The sequence below is a fragment of the Anabrus simplex genome, chromosome 4 (genome assembly GCF_040414725.1).
Source record: "Anabrus simplex isolate iqAnaSimp1 chromosome 4, ASM4041472v1, whole genome shotgun sequence".
NCBI lineage: Eukaryota > Metazoa > Arthropoda > Insecta > Orthoptera > Tettigoniidae > Anabrus > Anabrus simplex.
In genome coordinates, this window is record NC_090268.1 from 221,746,053 (window position 1) to 221,759,777 (window position 13,725).

The 13,725-nt window shown below is 42.2% G+C and overlaps 1 protein-coding gene across 5 annotated transcripts in view; it reads left to right on the forward strand.

Moving 5' to 3' along the window:
- The window catches only part of Ntmt (N-terminal methyltransferase), a 107,592-nt gene that overhangs the window by 5,708 nt on the left and 88,159 nt on the right, over window positions 1–13,725 (forward strand). For 4 of the 5 annotated variants that reach the window (XM_067145373.2, XM_067145375.2, XM_067145377.2 and 1 more), the window contains exon 2: window positions 2,174–2,211. The gene's annotated coding sequence lies outside the window, so the exon portion shown is untranslated. Of the gene's footprint in view, window positions 1–944; window positions 2,036–2,173; window positions 2,212–13,725 lie in introns of those variants that run through there. The other variant, XM_067145374.2, reaches the window with a different exon arrangement.

The window sequence follows — 13,725 nt, forward strand, 5'->3', positions numbered from 1 at the left end:
AAAGTTGCATCCAGCTGTGATCAACTGGAATGTAAGATTACGTGCGAACTTAAGCCTAAATTAAGTGAACTGATTGGCGAACAGTTAAATCCACAAAATGAAGTGGGCTCTCTCGAAACCAAGGTGAACAGTGATGTCCTGCAGGAAGACAACGAACTGCACGGGAAGCGGTCCGAAGTGCTGCTCGCAGTTGTTGAATCCGGAGTTCGAGACCTGAAGGAGGAAGTGAGTGCCCCACACGATAATACAATGGCGGTGGAGATACTAATACTAATGAAGTCTATCAGCAACAATGGCGGCTCCGGCATCATGAAGGTGGAAACCCCACGGGTTGACAGGATCACTGCCTGGGGAACGTGCTGGACTCAGTTCAAGACCAGATCGATGTCAGAAGAGGGAGCCAAATGTACGTATGCAGGAGACGGAGATACGATGCAGCCCCCAGTCATGTTTGACCTACAATGAGGTTGTGGGAGAATTCGACGGGTGCAGCATTGTCCATCAACCGAGAGCCATCCACAGAGTCCAGCTGCAGGGGAGGATTCAGCGCGCCTATATAACGTTGCGAGTATTGAACGACCACAATTACAGTTTTCTGACATTCCTACCTAATCGATACTATATAAATGTTGTAAAATTGATTTATTTACATCTACATTTCAGTACTAATTTTGATCCATGGATCATCCTTGATTGCTTACACTAACAATTAAAATAGTACATCACAATCATTTTGATTTTATCATATATCACAGTCTTGGAATCTAATAAACTTCAATGTTTCATTTCACTAGCATATTGATATGAGGGGGGATCAAATATAAACAGGATTTTATTTTTATTTAAATTTATTTATTATAAAACACAAGACAATTACAATTTATTTTTCCACATAGTTTCCTACTTTGGAAATGCATTTATCCCAGTGTATGGGCAGCTTTTTGATGCTCTCATCATAAAAAGACCAGGGTCGTGTCACCAGCCAGTTGCGCACAAAGTCTTCCACAACCGTCATCTTCAAATCGTTGTCCTCCTAGAGCTTCTTTAAGCGGTCCGAACAAACGGAAATCGCAGGGCGATAAGTTAGGGCTGTAAGGAGGATGATCTAGTGTAGTCCAGTGCATTTCCTATAGCTTGGAGACAGAGCTGCAATATGGGGCCACGCATAGTCGAATCGGTTGGTCTCGTCTATTGTGGCAATATGCAACCCTCACCTTGGTCAACAGCTCGCAGTGTAAAGCAGCATTGATTGTGCATTGCTCATGCAAAAAACCAATCAGCAAAATGCTTCGCCAATTGAGAAAAAACCGGTTGCAAGAACCTTGCCAGCTGACAATCGAGCCTTGGCTTTCACTGATGCTGCCTCCCCTTTCCTCTGCCACTCCTTACACACATGCGTCCTTGACAATGTTTGATCACCGAACTGTACAGTCAATCTCTGGTAAAATTCCGCCACTGTAACTCCTTCATGAGCAAGAAATTTTATAATTATGCGTTGCGCAGTGGAGGGGTGTACCTGTTGCTCCGATATCGTGAGCATTACTGATGAAATGGCGGGAAATATCTAACAGCACGCTCTCCCCACTCCTAACGGTCCTGCCTAAGCATAGCAGAAGCGTGGGGCCAGTCCTACGAAGTGTTGATGTTCAAGAACAAAAATCCTGTTTATATTTGATCGACCTTCGTATACTGTCTTAAAATCTAGTAACTAGTTTGTTTGGTTTGTTACACTAACGATTAAAAGAGTGCATTCACAATCATTAGAAACCATTTTCTTTGAATTATTGTTATATATTACTGTCTTAAAATCTAATAAAACATCCGTTCATTCCACTGACGTATCTCTGTGGAGTTTTTCAGTTTTACACTCAAAATTAGGGGTTTCATTTCCAGGTCACATAATTGATACTGATATTTAGGGCATTCAGAAATAATTGACACTCCCGTTATGACTCTAGAAAAGTAGCAGTTTGAAATGCGAGCTCAGTGTTTGCAGGAAGACATGGCCACCAGATGATGTTGCTACTGCACAAAGGTGTGTCATTCGTGCCTGTGTGTGGGTGAATTCCTGGACAGTGTTCAGACATTGTGAAAGGAGATTATCATGGGGAGCAGTTTAGTGCATTAGTTTTAGAAACTTGCTGTAGCTCATCTCTTTGTTTATTTGTTTCAGGAATGCTTACAGAGATATAGATATCCAGTGTTCGGAAGGTAAGCGACAACCTCATTTTTCTTTTTATTGGCTATGCTTGCATTAGGGAAATGGTGGGTTCCTTCTGTGTAGGGCATTGGAAATAATTGTCAGGATTAAGCATTTTTTTTTAACATCTGTGGTCTTAAATGGTCATAGAACCAAAAAAGGTTTATGTGCTAGTAGGTTCCAATTTAACTTTTTTCTCAAAAGTAACTTCTTCTAGACTTCAAAATGCTTCAGACAGGCATACTGCTATAAGTTGGTCATAAGTTGTTGGAAATAACCTTGAATCAACAAATAGAAGGTACAATGTAACATGACAGATTATTCCTTTGTGACCTTCCTGAGCCTGAAAACCAAGTTTCAGAGTGAAAAACAAACCTTTAAGAAAGGATCACTTTCTCTTTTGGAAAAATGAAGCCATAATTCCAAACATAATTGTCCATTTTAAACCAGATTTGAATATTTCACAATTTAAACTATATCGCTTATCTCACCAAAATCATATGGCCGCAGCTACCTTGTGTAGGCAGTTTCATTTGACACTATATAGGCTGCCTAACATTCCATTTTGAGTAAACTGGATCTCTTATTGAACAATAAATACATGGATGAGTTTTAAGTAATTTTGTTGGGTAAGCACCGAATTTGTCACCAGAGATCTTTAACATGTCGACATTGTATGACATGGAGTGTCGAATGGACACTTGTATCATCAAAGTTGTGTAATTCAGGCTAAAACTAACAAAGGCAATAGGGTCCCGCATAAGGGAAGATTGACGAATTTGTCAATTTATGTCTGGGGTAATGTCCTATTGTTCCTCTGGATCTTCTTTCTCTACCTAATTGCGCATTGATGTCACCTAGTAGAATTTTTACATCTCCTTTAGGGGTTTTTCTCATTGTTTTTTCAAGTTGGTCCCAGTACTGTTTGACTCCTTCTTTATCTCTCTTGTTATCTTCATTTACTGGTGTGTGTATGTTGACTATTGTATAGTACTTGTTAGCACATTTGAGCTTTATCGTTATCGGACTGTTGTTTATTGGTTTGACTTCTGTTACTGGGATGAGTATGTTCTTGTTGACAGCGAAGGCCATTCCCAGGAGCGGTGTTCCTTTACCTACTTTCCTGTCTGTTTTGCTCTTGAATAACCTGTAGTTGATAAAGATGCCGATTCCCATCGGGAACCTGAAATATTTGTTCCGAATGAGTAAATTAGTATGCACTAGCCATGCGCCTTGGTAGGTGTGCTATTTACCAACTGATGAGCCCAACTTAGCACACTGGGGTGAAACGCTGGCAACCAGGAATGAGTTAGCTGGAAAATTTGTTGTGTCCAATAATGGATCAACTATATTGGTATTTAACCTGTAGTTGCCGAAGTCTATCGTATTGTCATCTGTTATGCACGTCTCTTGGATTCCTAATATCTGAATCTTCTGTTCCTCTAGCATCTTTTCCAACCCTAGTAATTTCCCTGCTCTGTTTAGCGTGTTGATATTCAATGTCCCTATGTCGGTCTTTGCCTTGATGGGAAGTTTGCCAGAGGTCTCCTACTCCCTCTTTTCTCGCGGTTGGCCGGACTCCCCAGAATCCAACGGTCCGGTTGCGATGCTACCTAGAGCATTGGTGGATTGGTTACCACCTGGGGTATAAGTTATTCCTCTCACAATCCATGTCTATGCATGTTGACACTTGTGGGTCCAGCTCTTGCTGGGTGGTTAGAAATGGAGTGGGTAGTTCCAGAGCTTTGTTTGCAGCCGCACCAACTAGGTGAACAGATGCTGATTCCCTGCCGCTCGCTCCGAATACAGATGCAGAAAGATTTGCTTCATTCAGTTCTTCCGTTCTCTCCGCCGTTGGGAAATGGAACTCCTCTTTCGCCTTCGAGACCGTTGACTATCTATTATTATATCAACAATGCTTTTCAATATTTACAGCAGTGATCAGCCTCTTTCCGCCGGGACAAATAGTTTCATCTATGCTGATGATTGTATCATCACTTCTCAGGGGGATAACTTTGAGACGATTGAACAAACATTGTCCAAAGCTCTAGACACTCTCGCTGGCTATTACAAGAAGAATCAACTAACACCAAACCCAACTAAGACACAAACCTGTGTTTTCCATCTAAACAACAGAGAAGCTTCCTGAAATCTGAAGGTCACTTCGCAAGGCATAGCATCACAACACTATCCTACCCCGAAGTACCTCGGAGTCACTCTGGATTGTTCCTTAACCTACAGAAAACATTGTTTGAACATCAAGCAGAAAGTGGCTGCTAGAAACAATATTGTGTGAAAGCTAACTGAAACATCTTGGGGAGTACAACCAGACACAGTGTGGACATCTGCCCTTTCGCTCTGCTATTCTGCAGCTGAATATGCATGCCTGGTTGATGTAGCACTCAACGAGACCTGCCGCATTATTATTAGATATTTGAGACCTACACCTTTGGAAAAAATGTATTGCCTTGCAGGGATAGCACCTCCCGATATCCACCGTGAAGTGGCAGCCAAGAAAGAAAAGAGAAAGACGTTGACATCTGAAGCCCACACTTTGTTGGATATGAGCCACCACGCCAGCGCCTTAAGTCTAGGAAAAGCTTCTTGAGAGTAACCGAAACACTTGCAGGAATTCAAGATTGGCACTCCAGGAGTCAACATACGAATATCAGTCAATAGATGACCCCAAAAGAGGAACTCCCTCCTGGCCATGTTACAGATTGGGTGAATTGGAGAGCACTGAGTAGACTGCGCTCTGGTGTTACGCTGTGCAGGGTCAACCAGAAGAAATGGGGTTTCGAAGTGGACAGTACCTTGTGTGTATGTGGAGAAGAGCAGACCACAGCCCATTTGCTGCAATGTAGTTCATGCCCATTCAGTTGCACAACAGAAGACCTGGTTAAAGCGAAGCGAAATGCACTTGATGTCGCAAGGTTTTGGACTCGCATAGTTTAATGTAGCTCTTCGTCACTGAAGAATTTATATTATGTTTTATGTTCTTTCCTCATATTTAATTTAAAACTTATGTGTACTTCTGACACGTTATAAATAAATAATAATAATAATTATTATTATTATTATTACTTGTGAGGTGTGGCTTTGAAGTTGTTTACGTCTATTATTACTATTATTATCTACGTAGTTATGTACAAGAGGTTGTCAGTACGGACTTTATTTGGTATAAATCGTAGCCGTATCATTATTTGTGTGTTGTATGATCTGTCTTATGTAACAAAACATGAGGTTATGTCATAATACTTCTGCTGTATGTATATTAATCCGACTTTATTTAATGTAAGAACACGTAATTAATAGTATATAATTTATTATTACCTGTAAATATGTATAAATCCAATGTAATGTGCAACACAGGGTTATAGTCTAGAACAATGCACCTTTATCACTCGAGTTTTGCAGAATGTTCTGTCCATTTGTACACAGGTTATTGGAGACTCGAGAAGATACGAGAAAGCATGTTGTATCATACTTTTCTAGAAGCCTGGCCAGGCAAGGTATAAGAAAGACTATCTTGCGAATGGAGTTGAATTGCGAGTGCAAGTCGTTAAGCCGAATTCAGTGTGTGAACTCAAGATTTTGTCGTGTTGGTAGTTGGTTGACATGCTAATGTGACAGTCTTCTTCTCTTCTTCTTCTTCTTCTTTGATTCAGTTTGGGATGGTGGTTCACTAATGTGTGTGTATAATGTGTATATAATTTGTAAATAAAACAGTGTACACAATTGACAGCATCCATGTGTGCGTTTTTGTGAATACTGAGAAATGATATTGTACCAGGCGGTACACCTCCACGCCGCTAATTTAAAATTTGCGCCAGTTGAAACTCCTCTGCTGGAGGAAGTCTGAACTTTATCGACGTATTAATTTTCAAGTTTCTCAGAAGATGTCACTACTTGGAAATTTTGGAGTTTTTGAACTGTGTCACTTTTGATGTATTTTTGTTTTACTGGTAGTAAGAAGTGTGAACTTTCTCTTCTAGAGGACACTACTGAAAAACTACAATGGTGCACCCTAGTGCGATGTGAAAGAACTGCTTTTTGGAGAAAGTTTTATTTCAAAAGTTTGTTTCTTGTTAAATTTCTTTCTGTTATTGTTTAAGTTGGCTGTATACCCCTCTCTTCCCCCTTGTTTTGTATTTAGCCAATCCCGAATTTCTTTAATTAATTTCTGACCAATCTGATGTATCTTCCCCCAACTTGAATATGCTGCTTATCCCTAACCAATAAAGTGATTGTGGGTGGGTGTTTTCTTCCCTGAAACGCCTCGAACTTTCCGCGAGAGTATATAAACTGCTGATTTTTGGGTCTCTGCGCCACTTCTGTTCCATCTTTTAGTGTGTAAAGTACATAGCAGGGGGCGGGAAGCGCCTCTTTCTTCGGCAGCGGTCAACAACAAGGTAATGGCCGATTAATAACTTCTTCCTTTGCTAGCTCAGCAATTTAACTCTCGGGGCGGGTCCGAAGTTTTTCCATAATGTAACCTTCCTTAAAATGTAAAGACACTTAGTATCTATTCTATCTTTTAAACTGCATATCGGGATAGAGAGTGCTTAACCCTCTCGAGCTCCCACTCATATTGCTTTGAGGTGAACTTATTTCTCTCAACCGATTCTTCCTTAATGTAAGGTAAATTGTTTCCTTCCATAAGTCACCTCTTTAGTATGGGATTAGCCCTTGCATTAGCGGCCTAGAGCCAGGTTAGGTTTTTAACAAAAGGTATTAGGAGGGCGGATCGCCTCCTCTCAAATTGTTATTTTAGAGGTCATATAATTAATCCTTTTTCTCACTTAATAGACCTCAGTAGGTTGGGTATTTTACCCCTGTGTCTATGTCCTGAGAGGACAACTTGAAGGTGGAGTTTGGTGTGGCCTTTGAGAGACTTAAAGTTTGAGAGCGCGTGGCTCTTTCTTGAAAATTGAGGGTTGTATGCCTCGAGGAGGCTTTTCTGTGTAATTTGGAGCAAGTGCTCCTGAGCATGAATGGGGTTTTCTGCCCCTCTGTTAAAACTTATTTTGGAGTAAAGTTGGGCTAATTGCCCTAGAAGTGTGAATTCGGGGCTCGAAGCCCAAATACTGTAAATACTGTAATTGCACCTTTTGTTGCCTTGCTACTCTGTACCTGCCGTGCTTGTTATTTCTTCATTTTGAAAAGAAAATATAACCTTGTTAAATTTTACATTAACTTTGATTCCGTAGTTTGAGACCCGTTCAAGCCCGCACCTTCTTTCACCTCTACCTACCGCAAAAACACGGTAACAAGTGGTAGCAGAGCGTGGTTGAATGGGTCTCAATTTAGCCCCATTTGACGGCTAAACATTGTTTTGTTCCGAACTCTAACAATTTTCTCAGTTGCTGGAAGTTTCTGATTTTTTCAAAATTGTTCTGTCATCATGCCCGGCCCTCGCGATGTTCTCCATCTTAACTATTTGCGCAAGGAGGAGTTAATCTATGAATTAACTATCAGAAATGTGCAATCTGGAGGCACGGTTGCGGTAGACACAAACAAGCTTAGAGAGTCCCTTGATTTGCCCATTTCCATCCCCACTTTGGGAGAGAAAGAAATTGACGACTCTCTTTCCACGATCACCGAGAATACTACTGGGCTAGCATCTGTAGTTAGTTTTTTTGACGAAAATGATCCTTCTCCTAATCAAATTAAGCGTGTGCAAGCCAGGCTATATCATTTTTCAAATAGAGTTAACGATCTGTTGTCTCTGAAGTTGAATGACGTTCAGAGGAAGGAAGCTAGTATGTTGCTTGAAAATATTTCTGAATTATCCAGTAAGGTTACCCAATTGTTAACTGGGGAAGTTCCTCCCAAAATCGATCAACCCACCACGATGAATGCAGGTAGCGAGGAAGAGCCTCCTAAGGGAGAAGTCAATAGGATAACCGTTGCTGCTCAAACTATCTCTGCCCCATTGGACAACGAGTCAGAACACCGTAACTCATTGAATAATGTACGTTCTGAATTAACTTCCTTGCCACTTAAACCTTTACCGACTATGTCACCTGGGTTCAGCAGCTTGCCTCATCCATTGGCAATGTTGCTCAGAGGTATCTCGAAGTTTTCTGTTAACACTACCAGTGAAGTTATTTCTTTCTTAAGGTTTTTGGTTGAATTTCAGGATCATGCCCTTGTTTTTTCTCTTTCTCCATGTCAAATTTTGCAAATCATCTATCCTTATGGAATAGGTATTCTCTCAGACAAAATAGTTAGAGCCATTGCCGAGCAATCATCGATCGAAGACTTCCACGCCCACTTGCTAGCTAACTTCATCCCGGCTAGGGCAAGGTCCTCCCTGATTCAGAAGTACTATTATCGAGTACAGAGATTGGACGAAAATCTGGCGGATTTCATACAAGACATTAAGTTTTATACTAGGGTTTTTGCTCTTCATTTTCCTGAAGATCAGATTGTACAGGCTATTGTAGAAGGAATTTCACCATCCTATAGGTCATATTTGTGTTTCGCGGCGTGCCCGCAAACCTTCTCTGAACTTGAAGCATTGGCCGTCTCAGCGGAAGGAGTTAGATACGCCGATTCTTTGCGTGTCGCGAAAGAACCCCCTCCTTCGTTTAGTAATCCTCGGCCTCCACCTCGCCGACCAGTCACACCCCGTAAATGTTATGCTTGCGGGTCGCCTGACCATCTTCGCAATAAGTGTCCATTGATCAAAGCTAGTAGGGCAAATAATGGAGCTGGCTCATCACAAGGCTGTTTTAAATGTGGGGCTTTCTCACATATCGCCAAGAATTGCCCAAATTCAAATAGCACCCCCTCCTGCTCAACCTCTGGTGCAAATCCCACCAATGCCAATAATACCAAGTGACTAGCGGCTTCGGCTGAGTCGACTAATTCTGCTTCCCAAGGCTCAGCCCCTGGCAAAAAGGTCGTAAATTCAGGGAACGTTCAATTTGCAAATCCATCTTTTGAATGCCCCAAAGAGTGTCTTAGGATTGAGGCGGATACCCCCGCACCTGTTCCTTTTCTTAAGATTGAGTTGAATAACAAGCCTATAACCGCTCTATTAGATTCAGGCAGGGTTTGTTCAATTATTTCGGACCAATGGTATTCAAAATTGAAGTCTGTTTGTAAACTACCTGACTATGGCTCATCTACTGTTCAATATGTTTCGGCTAATTCATCTCCAGTAGAAATTCTAGGTTCTGTACAGGTCAAAATTCGTATTTTTAAATTTACATGGAAAATCAAATTGTTTGTGGCTAAGCACCTGTCTTGCCCCATCATATTGGGAGCTGACTTCATTTCTCACACTGGTCTTGTGCTCGATCTTCAGAGTAAGTCGTGCACATTCAAATTTGCTTCCAATTGTAAAATCCCCTTGTTAAAGTGTAAATCTGTATCATGTTCATCTATTTCGCCTACCCAGGATGAGATGTTGTTAGACCTTAGACATCTACCTGAGGAGCAGGCTGATAGTATTTGTAAATTATGTCAGTCATTTCCAGAGGTGTTCTCTGATACTCTTGGTGTTACTGACCTTATTGAATACAAAATTGAGGTCACGGATTCGATTCCTGTCCGTTTTCCACCTTATAGGCTATCTCCACCTAAAATGAAGGCTCTGAAAGAAATCATCGATCAGATGTTGAAGGATGGTATTATTAGGCCCTCTAAGTCGGCGTATTCGTCACCTATTTTTCTAGTCCCGAAACCCCAAGGGGGCTTCAGGCCTGTCATTGATTATAGGGCTCTCAATCGGAAGGTGGTGTTACAATCTGTGCCCCTGCCTGACCTTCATTCTTGTTTTTCATGGTTTCGTAAGGCCAAGTTCTTTACTATCTTGGACCTGAATCAGGCCTACAATCAAATTCCCCTTGCGGAAGAGTCTAAACATCTTACAGCGTTTGCCACGGACTGGAATTTATACGAATACAACCGTGTGCCTTTCGGGCTCCCCACAAGAGCAGCTGTACTCACTAGGCTGCTAGATAGGGTCTTCTCCGACATCAAATTTGAGTACTTGTATCACTACTTGGATGATGTCGTCGTATTTTCGGAGACCTTTGAAGAACATCTAGATCATCTGAGAGAAGTTCTCGTTCGCCTTCGTAAGGCTGGGTTAACTGTCAAGTTGTCCAAGGTTGCCTTTGCTAAGCCCTCTATGTCATTCCTAGGGCATATTGTGTCACCTGATGGTGTTGCAGTCGATCATTCTAGAACACAGGCCATCCGTGATTTTAAACCGCCCAAGGACATTAAAGGTATCGCCAGGTTCATTGGTATGGTGAATTTCTTCAGGAAGTTTATTCCTAACTTCGCTAATAGAGCGGCGCCCTTAAACCTTCTTCGTAGGAAAGGCATCAAATTCGAGTGGGGACCTTCTCAACAAGCCGCTTTTGAAGATCTTAAATTAGCTCTCTGTAATGCCCCTGTCCTTGCTATGCCTGATTTCTCAAAGAAATTCATCGTCCAAACTGACGCGTCGTCGTCAGCAGTAGCTGCAGTCCTTCTTCAAGAGACTGAATTAGGGAGGCGACCCATCGCCTATGCATCTAGGACTCTATCGGCTCAAGAAGCCAAGTATTCCATCTATGAGCTCGAAGGTTTGGCAGTCTTATTCGCCTTAGAAAAGTTCCGTCTCTATCTGGAACATGTCAAATTCGACCTGGAGACAGATAATCAAGCCTTAAGCTGGGTCTTAGGTAGGCCGCGTCGTACTGGTCGTATAGCCCGTTGGGCCATCCGTATTTCTGCCTTCCAATTCGATGTCAGGCATATCAGAGGGACCAAAAATGTTGTTGCCGATGGACTCAGCCGTATGTTTTCCAACGACGTCGAGATCCTTGAACCGGTCGACAGTTCATCACCTCCCGAGTCCCTACTATCTGATGTTAATGCCATCTTAACAGATGCTCCCATGCTCTTTAGGGATATTGAGAAATACCAACGTGAAGATCCGACGGTGGTTCCGATAATGGAAACCCTTTCTTCTGGGGAACATGTTGTCCCTTATGTACTGAGGAATGGTGTTCTATGTTGCCCTTCGAGGCATGATAAGATTATGAAAGTCGTCGTTCCAGCTGTTCTTGTACCTATGATCTTCAAGTATTATCATGAGACCCCATTAGGGGGGCATCTTGGAATCTTTAAAACCCGTGAAAAGATTCGTGAAAGGTTCATCTGGAAAGGTATGGACGGTGAAATCCGTGAACTAGTAAAAGCTTGTAAATCCTGCTTGCTTAGTAAACCCACCATGTCCACCAAGGTAGGCATGTTATCTTCTCATCAAGCGTCGCGCCCCATGGAACGCCTGTATATTGATTATGTAGGACCCTTCCCCCAGTCGAAGGGAAATGCCAACAAGTTCATCCTTGTATGTGTAGATGGTTTTACAAGATTTTCCTGGTTATTTCCGACTAAGCTGGCTACCGCTCAGTCCACCATTACTTGTCTAAATTCTATCTTTGCTTCTTTTGGTCCGTGTCAATATATTGTATCTGATAATGCTAAGGCTTTTACATCTAATCTATTTCGTAAATTCTGCTTTGACCTGTCCATCTCTCATGTGACTACTTCTGCTTATTACCCTCAACCATCTCTGGCTGAACGGGTTAACCGTAATCTCAGGTCCGCGCTTATTGCCTATCATCATGAAGATCATTCCAGGTGGGACACGTCCCTGCATTGGTTAGCTTTTGCTTTGAATTCGGCGGTTCATGAATCTCACAAGTTTACTCCAGCCTCTTTGATGTTCAAGTTTGTTCCCAACACGCCGCTCTCTAACCTCTGGTCTCTGAGTGACAATCTACCCAAGACAATAGATCCGGATAATATCAAAGATCTTTGGAAGAAGGCTAAAGCCAATCTTAAAGTGTCTCATGAAAAGGTTAGGGAAAGATATGATCGTGGACGGAGACCCACCAATTTGAAGGTAGGCGACCAAGTGATGGTCAAGAATTTTGTTCCCGCGGGCAAGCTTGCCCCCAGATTTCATGAGCCGTGCATAATTCTCGATTTTCTTACGCCGGTTACGTTGTTATTAAGCAATCCAGCCACCGAGAGGATATTTAGGGTTCACCTGTCGCAGGTGAAACCGGTATAATTTCTATGCTAACTTGCCTCATATAATCTTGAAAGGATTATGAAGGTTATATTTTTTTTTTTGAGTTTTCTCTTTTCAGGCATTCTGCCCCTTCTATAATATTTTTCTATATTTAAGCATTTTTGTAAACCTCCCCCGATTAGTTAAACTGCCATTCTGTCCTTACCACGGCCATTACCACGCTCCCGTCTCCTGCTCCACTACACACAGTGGCTTGTGGGAATTAAATAAATATCTCCACGCCGCTGGCCCCTCAACCTCACCACAATGAATGTACCCTACTAGTATTCTGGTCCAACAAAATTCTGCCGCCTAACTTTAATGTTTCAGTGCCCCCGCAGCCGCGCGGCACTGTGCCGCGACTGGGATAGAGGAAGGGCCCCCTCGATCCCAGCGAGGACGACATGTGCACGGCGAGCCGGAGCTCTCCTCCCGGCCAAGGCTGATGTGCGGCGCACGACCTGCTACTGGCCCGCAGCCTGTATATGTTCACCGCGGGCGCGGCGTGCTTCAACACCTCTGCTCCCCTCATAGTGCGGGCGAGCGGTATCTCAGGGTACTTGAGGGGCCCGGGCGGCCTCCTCTGAACGCAAGCAGTGGCGGCTGGTCTGGCCGTTAAAATCATCAACGTTTGAAGTACATATCCAGCTATATGGACATTCCAGTTCAACTTTACTACCTGTTCTCGGGTATTCTACTGCAATATTTGGTGGACTTAGAAAATTTTCCTCAACTTTAAAAACTAAAGTTTTCCTTCTGAATTTAACTTCTGCAAACATAAAGACTTTACTTCACCGGTTATTACAAAATTTTGAAACTGAATCAAACCAAATTAAGAAAATTTTATAAATACTTCTGCAATTAATCTCCATATCAACATCAAAACTTGGACCTGGTTTTCAAACAAATTTCATGTGTCACCCCTGGAGGAACTTTTGGGGGGGGGAGGTCTGTACCGGGCGGTACACCTCCACGCCGCTAATTTAAAATTTGCGCCAGTTGAAACTCCTCTGCTGGAGGAAGTCTGAACTTTATCGACGGTATTAATTTTCAAGTTTCTCAGAAGATGTCACTACTTGGAAATTTTGGAGTTTTTGAACTGTGTCACTTTTGATGTATTTTTGTTTTACCGGTAGTAAGAAGTGTGAACTTTCTCTTCTAGAGGACACTACTGAAAAACTACAATGGTGCACCCTAGTGCGATGTGAAAGAACTGCTTTTTGGAGAAAGTTTTATTTCAAAAGTTTGTTTCTTGTTAAATTTCTTTCTGTTATTGTTTAAGTTGGCTGTATACCCCTCTCTTCCCCCTTGTTTTGTATTTAGCCAATCCCGAATTTCTTTAATTAATTTCTGACCAATCTGATGTATCTTCCCCCAACTTGAATATGCTGCTTATCCCTAACCAATAAAGTGATTGTGGGTGGGTGTTTTCTTCCCTGAA